Raw genomic sequence first — 13,341 nt, 5'->3', positions numbered from 1 at the left:
TGACTAATGATAAATAACAGGCAGATACTTTGAGAACTTCTATAGGGGCCTCTTCCCTCACCAAAAACTGGGTGTCAGAGAAGGCTTTTCAGACTAATAATTGAGTTGAGATCCATAGGTTGAACCAATGTCAACCAGGGTTGAGATGCAGGAAGAATTTCAGGTAGGTAAAATAGCATCTTGGAAGGCTACATGACAAGGGAACCTTAGTACATTCAAGAAATGAAAAATGCCCTATGGGATGGAACCAAAAGAATACAGAGGGCATTCCAGTGAAAAGAAATCAGAGAAGAAAGAGGGGACCAAGCAATGAAGGGATTTGGTCATATCTTCACTATGATGGGAAAATACAAGAGCAGTTGGAGCAGGGAGGTGATAGAATTGCATCTGCATTTTAAAAAGGTCATCTTGCTCCACATCACTCATGATTGGACAGACTCAACTCCAAACTACAACGAGGTTCCACTTCACATTAGTCAGAATGGTCCTCATGGAAAAGTCTGTAGATAACAAATGCTGGAGAGGATGTGGAGAAAAGGGAGCTCGCCTCCACCGTTAGTAGGAATGTGAGTTGGTAGAGCCACTATGGAAAAGAGTATGGAGGTTCCTGAAGGAACTAAAACTAGAAGTACCATATGATTCAGCAGTCCCACTCCCAGGCATATATCCACCAAAATTATAACTGAACAAGATACATGCACCGTCTGTGCACATATATCTGTGTGTGCGCGCGGTGCGCGTGAGCTCGGGCGTTCGCCGGCGAGGATGGGGGTGGGGTGGGGTGGGGGTGGGGTGGGGCTGGGGCTGGGGCTGGGGCTGGAGCTGGTGCAGCTCCCTAGGATTGCCTGAGGCACGCCAAGGAGCCCCAGACGGAGACCCGGGACGGTTGTCTGGTTTCCTGGAAGCCAAATGCGGAGGGGCTCGCGGGCCGCGCGGAGGCAACCCAGGTCTGCAGCGGGAGTCAGTGCCCTGGCCACCCAGCCCCAGGAGGGGCTGGGGCTGTGGGAGCCCAAGAGTTGGGACGTGGGGCGGGGGCTAAAGGAGAGGGAAGGCAAAGAGCCTACAGCACCCGGTATGCCCAGGTGGTGTCCCACCCAAGTACTAACCAGGCCCGACCCTGCTTAGCTTCAGAGATCAGATGAGATAGGGCGCGTTCAGGGCGCTATCGCCTTAGACAGAGGCTGCTGCCACCGGGCGCCCTAAGAGCCCTGCGCTGCACCTCCGTTTCGCTCTGACCTGCCAGTCAGCCATTCCGTCTACAAGTGATTTTACTCTCTCCCCTTTCTCTCCCTGCTTTCTGAGAGTCTCCCTCCTTCCATACTTGATGGTGTAATGAATGGATGCCTTACATCATTTTCCCTCAACATTTTTTTCTCTTTATTTTTACATTGATTTCTATGAATTCATCTTCAAGTTTATGGATTATTTCTGCTAGCATCTCAAATGTGCTGTTGAACCTATCAATTTTTCATTTCAATTATTTTAGTTTTCAAATCCAGAATTTATGTTAGTTTCCTTTAAAAAAATAATTTGTAGCTCTTCATTGAGTCTCTCTGTTTGTTGACTTCGTATCATATTGTCATCTAATTCTTCAAACATGGTTCCATTATTTCATTTTGTAGTTATCATTATTTTGATATTTTATCTTTTGACCTTCATACTGAATTTATAAGTGATATACTTATATGAGTTATCAGTGGTATGTTATACAAATGCTTTACTCACCACCATTACAACATTAGAGTTTTCTGAGTTTAACTGTATACTTACCTGTCCCAGCAGGCTGATAAAGAGTCCAAGCCTAAAGCCCCTTTAAGGAGGAGGCAAGCTTGCTTTCTTTTTCACATTCTTTTGCCTAAGACAAGTAGGCATTGTAGGGAGCAGTATCTCAGGTTCAAGGACATTCCTCTTTTTGAGCTTTGGATGTATGTTATAGGAAAGGGTGTGGGCAAAACGCTCACATCCTTGAGATGTTTTTTGTCTATTCTCAGAGGCTAGTTGAGAAGTATATATGGCCCCACTTAAATTAGTGAGCCCCTTCTGATGTCTGTGTCAGAAGCTTTTTCTGTCACCTTCACTTTAAATAAAATATACACAAAGCTCTGAGTGACTGAGACTGTCTTTGGCCCCAGAGTAATATCTTCTTCTTAGACACCATGAATCCAGTGGCATCGGTCACCGTTGACTGCTAGGTTATCATCTTGGGGGCTTGTCCAAGATCTTCAAGACAAGGTAAGAACACTCAGAGTTGAGATTCTTTTGCTCTTTTACTGTGGTCTCTACTTTACTACGGAGAAGGCAATGGCACCCCACTCCAGTACTCTTGCCTGGAAAATCCCATGGGTGGAGGAGCCTGGTAGGCTGCAGTGCATGGGGTCGCTAAGAGTTGGACACGACTGAGTGACTTCACTTTCCCTTTTCACTTTCCTGCATTGGAGAAGGAAAGGGCAATCCACTACAGTACTCTTGCTTGGAGAACCCCAGGGGCGGGGGAGCCTGGTGGGCTGCCAACTCTGGGGTCTGACTCAACAGAGTCAGACACGACTGAAGCAACTTAGCAGCAGCAGCAGCAGCAGCTACTTTACTAAATCAGAAGCATGTGGACTGAATTTCTTTTCCCCAGTCAGCTTTTCCTGGTCCCTCTGACCATTTCATATCTGCTTGGGGAATTAAAGTTATTAACCTTGTGTGCCGGATTGTAGACTTTCAAGGGACTTGCAATCCATGCTGTTATTGTGCTTTTCTAGCAAGGCCCCCACTCCAAGTTTTACAGGACACTGCAGACAGGAGCACTTTAGGGAGCTAGCTGGAGCTCTAGCTCCAGGGACATCTCTCAGACTGGAAATCACCATCCTGACCCCACAGACACACAGGCAAGTTCTTGTCATGGCTATGCCTCTGGACGATATGGATTGAGGCATTGCTGGTGAGCATGAGATTCCTGAGGACACAGATTGGGACACCCCAGATTTGGGCAGATTGAAAGTGCATTGGGCTTCTTCCCTTAGTAACGCTAGCTCTTAGCAGAGCAGACGAAGCCCTCCAGTGGCTCTTGTCTCAACTCCTTAGGTATTCTTTTTGTACAGTCTGCTGGACAGGAATAAAAAGGATGATGTTGGCACTCCATGAATATGAAGGATTAGTTTTTCCTCGCAGGCGGGCCCTCCATCGCCTCCTTTGTTATTAAATAGACTCGTGTGGCCACTCTCAGGAGGATGTCTTGGGTTTTCTGTTCATCCCTTTATGACTTGCCACTTATACTGTTATGAGGAATGTGCACAGGTACACAGAAGTTGGGTGCTTCCCCTAGTGGTCTTGGCTCGGCAAGCATCCGGAAAACTACTCTGTTCCACCCCAGGTGGTGCCGGAATAAAAGGGAAATCAAACCAAGGTTTTAATGGTGAGGACCTGGACATCAATCTGGGATGCCATCAGGTCTAACCCTGGTGCATCTCCACCATGCCTGGGTGGTAGAACGAGGGGGGTTGGGAGTAGGACACCTTCACCTGTAAGAGACAGGTTAGCTCTGGCCAGGGAAGGAAGCTTAGGTGGAGAATCAGTCTCCAACCCCGTCTAGAGCAGGGGCAGACACCTCTGGTAGAAAAAAGCCATGGCACTGGGCACTGCTTTTTTCTCTCTTACAGATGGGGCCTAACAGTCCAGAACCACCCCCCTTGAATAATATCTTGAAAAACTGGGATAATTTTGATCCTCAAGGCCTAAAAATGCCTTATATATGGGGTTTCTTTGCTTTAAGAGAAGACCTCACCTGCCCAGAGAGAGAATCCCTGCTGGGACATCTTATCGATCAGTCTACCCCTGTCATCAGAGCCCATCTGAGCACTCTCTGGTTTAAAGTTTAGCTATGAAGCTATGACTACATGAAGGAGAAATGACATTTTGAACCCTGAATGGCCATGTGTATTCTTTAGACTCCGGAGAAAACTAGGTAAAATGGAATCTTTTTGAAATTGCAAAACTGGTTCTTTTTGCACATGTAATTACTAAAAGTTTGACTTGTGAAAATACTCTTTTGGGGAGCTGTGATCCTGCCTGAGAAACAGAAACATACCTGGGGAAAAACCTGAGTTAACTCTTATCATGTCCTTGAGATACACAGCCCACTCTATCTGGGACTCCAGCCATGAGCTGGAACTCAAGCCAAGAAAATAAAAGGGACAAAGAGACATTTTAAATTTCAGGTGGAAAACTGTGAGGTTTCTGTCTGTCCAGATTTGTGTGTGTCTCGGTGTATGTCTCCATCCTTGGAAAAAATTGCTAAAGGCTAAGTGGTTCAATGAGCTCTAATTAATTGGCCTAAAGAGAAGTCAGTGCTTACAAATCAAACAATTCTAAATTCAAGAAAATTAAAGTAAATGAATTTGAGGCTTGTGTGATCTGGGAAATAATCATTACTGAACTGATACATGATATTGATGTTTGTTTATTGATCTAATTAACAGAGGCATTGTGAAGATACTTTTATAAATGATATAACTTTGGGTGATTTATCCTTACCAATCTACAGAATGATGATGTAAAGTACAAGTCATGGTTTCTGAAGAAAAGTAAGATGTGTGTTTTCAATAAAAAGTAATAAGGAATGGAATTCCATTCTATTAAGGAAAAGCAAAGTAAGTCTAAACGTACAGGTGGCTGTCCTCTAAATGGACAAATGAAGTGATGAATACAGAAAGTGTAACCAGGTGTGTTGCAAGTGAAAGAAGAGTTTTGTGCATGCTACAAGTTTGTTAAGACATTAAACTGCCTTTGAAGTCTTATTGTTACTATGACTAAGTGAATAACTATTGTTTCACAGTGAATATAAGCTGTTACCAAACTGGAATTTGGTTTTCTCGCACTGATTAAAAGAACAAAGTTTTCTTGGAATGTGGCTTTTGAGAACAGACTACAGCACATACGAACAAAGCTCATTCTGCTTCTACAAAAGTTAACACGTCTTCAGGGAATTTAAAATGGATTAAAAATGGCCATAAACCAAAGAGTTGGGGCTATGAGAGGTCCAAGATGGCCACTTGGCTTTTCCTGGCTCCCTGACAAACCTCATTTGTATTTGATAATGCCTTTCCTGGCTTCAGGATTAATATCTCAGAATAGAAAAAAATGGTTAAAAGGTGCTTTCCACAATCTCCAGTGATCAGGGCACTCACTTTGCTGGACAGGTCATACAGACGTTCACAAAAACTTCATGAGTCTCTTCGAGACTATTGCTTTCACTGATGTCCTTGGTCATTGGGCAAGGACAGCAGAACAAAGGGATCAATTGCATGGGATGGAGTAGACTGCTAAATATGACCACAATTTTCATGACTTTTTGTCTGACATATTGTTGACTTTTACTCTGTGTTTTCAGATATAAAGAAGCACTTCTCCTCGAGTTACTGATCGTTTAAAACAATCTAGTGATTTACTCCTATGGGTAAAATTATACCTTTTTTCTCTCTGCCTCATCCCTCCAGAAACTGGAGACACTTGGGTTCTGAACAGCCTTATCAGGTAAATAAAAAGACTGTCTCCTGACATATACAGAAATCTCAACATATACTGGGGAGCTGTAAAAGAAAAATCCACCTAACTGATGTCAGGCCTATGGCATCTATTATGTTTCACTGAATATTAAGTTCCAGTTTTTTTAATTAAGGTCTGTATTTACTAAGACTCACTCCTTAGATAGTTCCTTGTGGTTATGTTACATTGCTAAGAGGTTGAATTAAGTTGTTAAAAAGGACATTCTGAGTTTGTTTCTAAAGCTTATCTCAATAACCAGTCTTTGAATAAAGATCAGATGCTCAGGATCTACAAGCAGGATATCAACAGCAAGCTATAGTCATTTAGCAAACTAAGTCAGATGACATGGAGATGTCACTGGGCTACACCTAATAGAAGTTCTTGACTTAACTTCTTATGATTCTACTATTACTGCTATTGTTTTCGATATTGCCTGTTTCAAGAAGTGTTGTTCCTTACATTCTCAAGTGTGTGACTGAGCCACTAAGTGAGTCACTGTATGACTTAGCTGTAAAAAGAAGAGAAGTGAAAAGCAAAGGAGATAAGGAAAGATATAAGCATCTGAATGCAGAGTTCCAAAGAACAGCAAGGAGAGATAAGCAAGCCTTCCTCAGCGATCAATGCAAAGAAATAGAGGAAAACAACAGGATGGGAAAGACTAGAGATCTCTTCAAGAAAATGAGAGATACCAAGGGGACATTTCATGCAAAGATGGGCTCGATAAAGGACAGAAATGGTATGGACCTAACAGAAGCAGCAGATATTAAGAAGAGGTGGCAAGAATACATAGAAGAACTGTACGGAAAAGATCTTCACGACCCAGATAATCACGACGGTGTGATCACTGACCTCGAGCCAGACATCCTGGAATGTGAAGTCAAGTGGGCCTTAGAAAGCATCACTATGAACAAAGCTAGTGAGGTGATGGAACTCCAGAGGAGCTATTTCAACTCCTGAAAGATGATGCTGTGAAAGTGCTGCACTGAATATGCCAGCAAATTTGGAAAACTCAGCAGTGGCCACAGGACTGGAAAAGGTCAGTTTTTATTCCAATCCCAAAGAAAGCAATGCCAAAGAATGCTCAAACTACCGCACAATTGCACTCATCTCACATGCTAGTAAAGTAATGCTCAAAATTCTCCAAGCCAGGCTTCAGCAATACATGAACCGTGAACTTCCAGATGTTCAAGCTGGTTTTAGAAAAGGCAGAGGAACCAGAGATCAAATTGCCAACATCTGCTGGATCATGGAAAAAGCAAGAGAGTTCCAGAAAAACATCTATTTCTGCTTTATTGACTATGCCAAAGCCTTTGACTGCATGGATCACAATAAACTGTATAAAATTCTGAAAGAGATGGGAACACCAGAACCCCTGACCTGCCTCTTGAGAAATCTGTATGCAGGTCAGGAAGCAACAGTTAGAACTGGACATGGAAAAACAGACTGGTTCCAAATAGGAAAAGGAGTACATCAAGGCTGTATATTGTCACCCTGCTTATTTAATTTCTATGCAGAGTACATCATGAGAAATGCTGGACTGGAAGAAACACAAGCTGGAATCAAGATTGCCAGGATAATATCAGTAACCTCAGAAATGCAGATGACACCACCCTTATGGCAGAAAGTGAAGAGGAACCAAAAAGCCTCTTGATGAAAGTGAAAGTGGAGAGTGAAAAAGTTGGCTTAAAGCTCAACATGCAGAAAACGAAGATCACAGCATCTGCACCCATCACTTCATGGGAAATAGATGGGGAAATAGTGGAAACAGTATCAGACTTTATTTTGGGGGGCTCCAAAATCACTGCAGATGGTGACTGCAGCCATGAAATTAAAAGACGCTTACTCCTTGGAAGAAAAGTTATGAACAACCTAGATAGCATATTCAAAAGCAGAGACATTACTTTGCCAACAAAGGTCCGTCTAGTCAAGGCTATGGTTTTTCCTGTAGTCATGTTTGGATGTGAGAGTTGGACCATGAAGAAGGCTGAGCACCGAAGAATTGATGCTTTTGAACTGTGGTGTTGGAGAAGACTCCTGAGAGTCCCTTGGACTGCAAGGAGATCCAACCAGTCCATTCTGAAGGAGATCAGCCCTGGGATTTCTTTAGAAGGAATGATGCTAAAGCTGAAACTCCAGTACTTTGGCCACCTCATGCAAAGAGTTGACTCTTTGGAAAAGACTCCGATGCTGGGAGGGATTGGGGGCAAGAGGAGAAGGGGACGACAGAGGATGAGATGGCTGGATGGCATGACTGACCCGATGGACATGAGTCTAAGTGAAGTCCAGGAGTTGGTGATGGACAGGGAGGCCTGGCGTGCTGCGATTCATGGGGTCACGAGGAGTCGGACAGGACTGAGCGACTGAACTGAACTGAACCGACATAACATAAGAAATCCCCATGCAATAGGAATTAAAATCAGTATATGAGTTTTCTCATACAGTGTGATTTACTAGCGAAAAGCAACCACCACCCCACAACCTGAACTGCTCATGAATCCAGACTGAATGAGGCAGGCAGAATAATGTCTTATTTTAAGCCTCATTCCGAGAGAGAGAGATTTGTATGAATGATGTCTCTGTGAAATGAAGCAATATATTCTGGCCTCTTTATTTCCTAGTACTTGTACTTATTAACAAGAGAGATAAGAATGGCATATATTGTAAGCATCTTTTTTTAAAAATTCCTCACCCAAAATATCTGGTATTAAACTCTGTAGTTCGTGGCTGAAGGTCATGGATTATGGTTTATGCTTAATTTACACATGAAGGCAGAACTGAGGTCTCTATGGAAGGCTATTAAACACTATAAGCAAACACAGAGATGGGGATATTGAAAAATATCAGTTATTACCAGATATTCGCAACTATCTGGGAAGATGAATGGATGATCTTTATGAAAATGTAACTCCAAACAACTGATCCACTTGAGGAGATAATTCAATTGGGAAAATAAGTAAGATTTGGTTAATTTACATTATTTACTACATATTCATTCAGTTACTTTGATAACTTTTGCCTCCTTAAGATTATTATTTACAATTCTGAAACACCATTCTTTTTTGACATGTAAATATGAAGCAAAATATGAAAATAATATTTGCAAAGTATCTTGCAAGTACAAAAATAAGACACATACATATTCAGTTCAGTTCAGTCCCTCAGTCGTGTCTGACTCTTTGAGACCCCATGTACTGCAGCAAACCAGGCCTCCCTGTCCATCACCAACTCCCGGAGTCCACCCAAACCCATGTCCATTGAGTCAGTGATGCCATCCAGCCATCTCATCCTCTGTTGTCCCCTTCTCCTCCTCCCCTCAACCTTTCCAAGCATCAGGGTCTTTTCAAATGCGTCAGCTCTTCTCATCAGGTGGCCAAAGTGTTGGAGTTTTAGCTTCAACATCAGTCCTTCCAATGAACACCCAGGACTGATCTCCTTTGGGATGGACTGGTTGGATCTCCTTGTAGTCCAAGGGACATTCAAGAGTCTTCTCCAACACCACAGTTCAAATGCATCAATTCTTCGGCCCTCAGCTTTCTTTAGAGTCCAACTCTCACATCCATACATGACTGCTGGAAAAACTATAGCTTTGACTAGACAGTTGTTGCTAGTAAAGTAATGCTCAAAATTCTCCAAGTCAGGCTTCAGCAATACGTGCACCATGAACTTCCAGATGTTCAAGCTGGTTTTAGAAAAGGCAGAGGAACCAGAAATCAAATTGCCAACATCTGCTGGATCATCGAAAAAGCAAGAGAGTTCCAGAAAAACGTCTATTTCTGCTTTCTTGACTATGCCATAGCCTTTGACTGTGTGGATCACAATAAACTGTGGAAAATTCTGAAGGAGACACACACATAATATAGCCAAATATTAATATGGCCTATCTTTGTGTGGAGAACAGTTAACAACATTTTTATGACATATTAATAATATGATTCTTTAAAATTCATAATCTTTCCTATTAATTCTAAAAAATATTACATTATTTGAGAGAGAAACATTAGAAAATATCCTATTACCTAAAATAAATCTATAGTATTAAATATAGTTTAACTCATTATATAGAATACAAATCTATACTATCAATAGTTACATTTTATATCCAAAACTATGCACATTTTCATAAGAAAATGCAGCAATCTTAAAAATGTATTTCAAACAAAATGTATACTTTGCACTAGAAAATCATGAAAATCCTATAGGTATGGATGTATACACATTAGACTTCCCTGGTAGCTCACCTGGTAAAGAATCCATCTGCAATGCAGGAGACCTCTGGTTGATTCCTGGGTCAGGAAAATCCCCTGGAGAAGAGATAGGCTACCCACTCCAGTATACTTGGGCTTCCCTGATGGCTCAGTTGGTAAAGAGTCTGCCTGCAGTATGGGAGACCTGGGTTCAGTCCCTGGCTTGGGAAGATCCCCTGGAGGAGAACATGGCAACCCACTCTGATATTTGTGCCTGGAGAATCCCCATGGACAGAGAAGCCTGGTGGGCTACAGTCCATGTGGCCACAGAGTCAGAAACACCTAAGCACAGCAGCAGAATATATATATATATTCCCATCACTGAGTCTGATCTATATTTTGTCAAATATTATTTTAGGATTATTCTACACTTGAAATTAGAAACGAAGTGAAAGTCTTTTACTTTGAAATAAATCATCTATTTTGAGGAACTAAAGGATTTATATTTTCTTCTTTTTTGTAGCAAAGTCAGTTGTAGTTTATTTATTCCTTGATCATGTATACTTAATGTCAAACCCAGTTAAAATAGCAAGAGTTTGTGTGTGTGTGTGTATATATATATATATATATATATATATATATATATATATATATATGTACAATGTTACTTCACAAACAGATCACACAGTGACTTGCTTTTCAGACTGTAAGACTTGCCATGTAGACTATAAGGCTGGACTTTACACTATGTTGTATTTAGATCTATATATTCTTTTCACTTAAGTAAAATAATCGCAGTTCACAAATACACACAAAAAGATCTCTAGGTACTTGATTAAAAGAAATCTAGAGTTGTAGGATACGAGGCTAGGTATATAGTTCTGAAAGGAGTTTGCAGTATGTGATTGTTCTTATTTTCCTATAACTGCCTTTTTGTTTTTGTTTAGTCGCTGAATCATGTCCAGCTGTTTTGCATCCCCATGGGCTGTAGCCCACCAGACTCCTCTCTCCATGGGATTTCCCAGGCAAAAACACTGGAGTGGGTAGCCATTTCCTTCTCCAGAGGATCTTCCTGGCCCAAGGATTGAACCTGTGTCTCCTGCATTAGCAGGTGGATTCTTCAACTGTCTTTTACCTTTTAACATATTATTACCTTTTATACCTTGAGGCCAAGTATTTTGAGAGCGAAGTCTCCCCCAGGTTTAGCCTTCAATACAGGCAGGATCACTCTCCCTCCAGACTTTTCACTGTGTTTTTACTCTGTAAAAAGTTTTCTTTTCTTTTCTTTTTTTTTAAACAAAGGGGATTATTAGTGAAAAGTGAAATCAAGGAAAACACATTGAGAGGAAAATAAAGAAGGAACCACTGAAGGCAAGCTGTTGTTGGAGGCTTGGCTTTTACACATTCTGACTGATTTTCCCATTAGCAGGAGAGAATCAGCAACAGAGGGAGTGATGAGAAGACAGTCACTGGCGTCAGACGAATGACCTTCAGATCATTAAGTTTCCTTCCCAGAACCTTTTATTGCACCAAACTCTTCTTATGGAATTTTTCATCTCCATGTTTCTAAGTGTGTAGATAAGCGGGTTGAGCATGGGGACAATAATTGTGTAGAAGAGCATAAACACTTTATCTTCTGGTAATGTTGTGGCAGGTCTAATGTAAACAAAGATGACAGGTGTGAAAAAGAGGATCACGGACTGTGATGTGGGAACTACAGGTGGAAAGTGCTTTATGGGGGCTTTCTGCAGAATATGTGCACACATTATACAGAATCAAAGTGTAGGAGGCCATCAAAACCACAAAGAGCACCAGTCCCATCAAGCCAGAACTGGCAATGACAAAAAAGCCAATTTTGTGAGTATCAGTGCAGGCTAGTTTCAACAAAAGATATGCATCACGGAAATAGTGATCTATTTCACTGGGGCCACAGAAAGGTCAAACAATCGCAAGAAGAAAGAGACCAAGAGAATGAAGAAGTCCCCCTGCACACGACGCTATGAGAATTGAGTGACGTTTTTGCCTGTTCATGGTGATGGCGTCGTGGAGAGGTTTGCTGACGGCCACATAGCAGTCACAGGCCATCCCTGTGAGGGTGAAGACCTCAATCCCCCCTCAAAGAAGTGGGTGGTGAAAAGCTGTGTCATGCAGTTTTTATAGGAAATGGCCTTTTTCTCCATCAGTAAGTCAGTCATGAGTTTGGGTGTCACAGTGGAGGTGTAGAAGAGGTCTGAGAGTGCAAGGCAGTTAAGGAAGAAGTACATGGGCTGGGTGATTAGCTGACTGCATGTAATAGAAATCACAATGATCAAATTCCCCAACCAAATAGCCAGGTAACAGAATAAGAAAAATAAAAAGCAGAGGATCTGGACTTTCTTGTCCAAAGAAAGTTCTAAGAGGATAAATTCAGTAACATTATTTCTATCTTCCATGATCTGATGTTCAAGAAAGTGATCTGAAATGACAAAACCAATGAAACGAATCATTGATGAGAAAATGGAAACCTAATATCTACTTTAAATGGCACCAATGCCTTTTAAAGACAAGTTATTTTGAGACCCACTGAAATCATTTTCATTTAATACGAGTCTTTGACTATCTAGTACTAATATTCTTCTATGAGCTAAGAATACAGTGATAAATTAGACAAAGTTCCAGTTTTTATATAATTTAAATTATTTTGTGAGGAAGCAAGGAATTATATTTATCAAGAATTTTTAAAAAAGAGATAATCTTAATAGTGTTAAGTAGGGTGACATATAATGTGCCAATTTAGGATGTAAAATAGAGGTAACTATAGAATTTGCTTGATTAAGTGGTTTCTAATGAAATCACAAAATTGGTGTAGGGTGTGTGGGTGGGTTTTGCAGTGCTGGCACAGAGTCAATGTTAAATAAATATCAATTAAATAAAAATCTGGAAAGTGAACAATGTGCTATAATTTTGAAGGAATAATACAATAAATAATCATCCTTTAGTCAGGTAGTTCATGATAAAACTGAAGAACAAATCATTTTTATGAGTGGACTCATAATCCTTTTTGACTTTTAAGTTAGTTAAGTTGCTCAGTAGTATCTGATTCTTTGCGACCCCGTGGACTGTAGACCACCAGGCTCCTCCATCCATGGGATTCTCCGGGCAAGAATACTGGACTGAGTTGCCATTTCCTTCTCCAGGGGATCTTTCTGACTCAGGGATGAAACCCAGGTCTTCTGCATTGCAGGCAGATGCTTTAACCTCTGAGCCACCAGGGAAGCCCTTTTGACTTTTAAGAGGAAATAATTCCTTCATGTGAAATACTCCATGAAACTTTCATATTTCTTAAACAATATTTGAAGCATCTCTAGGTTAATATATTGACAACTATGCTTTTCCTGTTTGTCTATATTTCTCTTGCAAGATTATTTCCTCTTTCAAAATACATTAACATTCAGAAGTTATTTGAGTTCCATCTTATCAGACTGTAATTATAGTTGCCTAGTTTGGAAATAATATACTGAGAAATGGGCTCCACTAATTCCAAATTAGTTCCCCTAAACACAATGCAATAAACAAGATGGAGCACTTCTTCCCGTAATTTCTTAGAGAATTCACCCACACAGTCTGCATGTGGAGTAGAGTTCCCTTT

The 13,341-nt window shown here is 41.1% G+C and overlaps 2 pseudogenes; both read right to left on the bottom strand.

The window, feature by feature from the left end:
- Positions 1-1,057: 1,057 nt before the first annotated feature.
- Positions 1,058-1,176, bottom strand: LOC147343338 (5S ribosomal RNA; annotated as a pseudogene).
- A 10,375-nt stretch (positions 1,177-11,551) lies between these two features.
- LOC147343337 (olfactory receptor 4P4-like) lies at positions 11,552-12,326 on the bottom strand (annotated as a pseudogene).
- Between the last annotated feature and the right edge of the window lie 1,015 nt (positions 12,327-13,341).

Source organism: Bos grunniens, chromosome 27 (assembly GCF_055505025.1).
Source record: "Bos grunniens cultivar Pamir isolate PY7600 chromosome 27, Bosgru_T2T1.0, whole genome shotgun sequence".
Taxonomy (NCBI): domain Eukaryota; kingdom Metazoa; phylum Chordata; class Mammalia; order Artiodactyla; family Bovidae; genus Bos; species Bos grunniens.
This window is presented reverse-complemented; position numbering and strand designations above follow the sequence as displayed.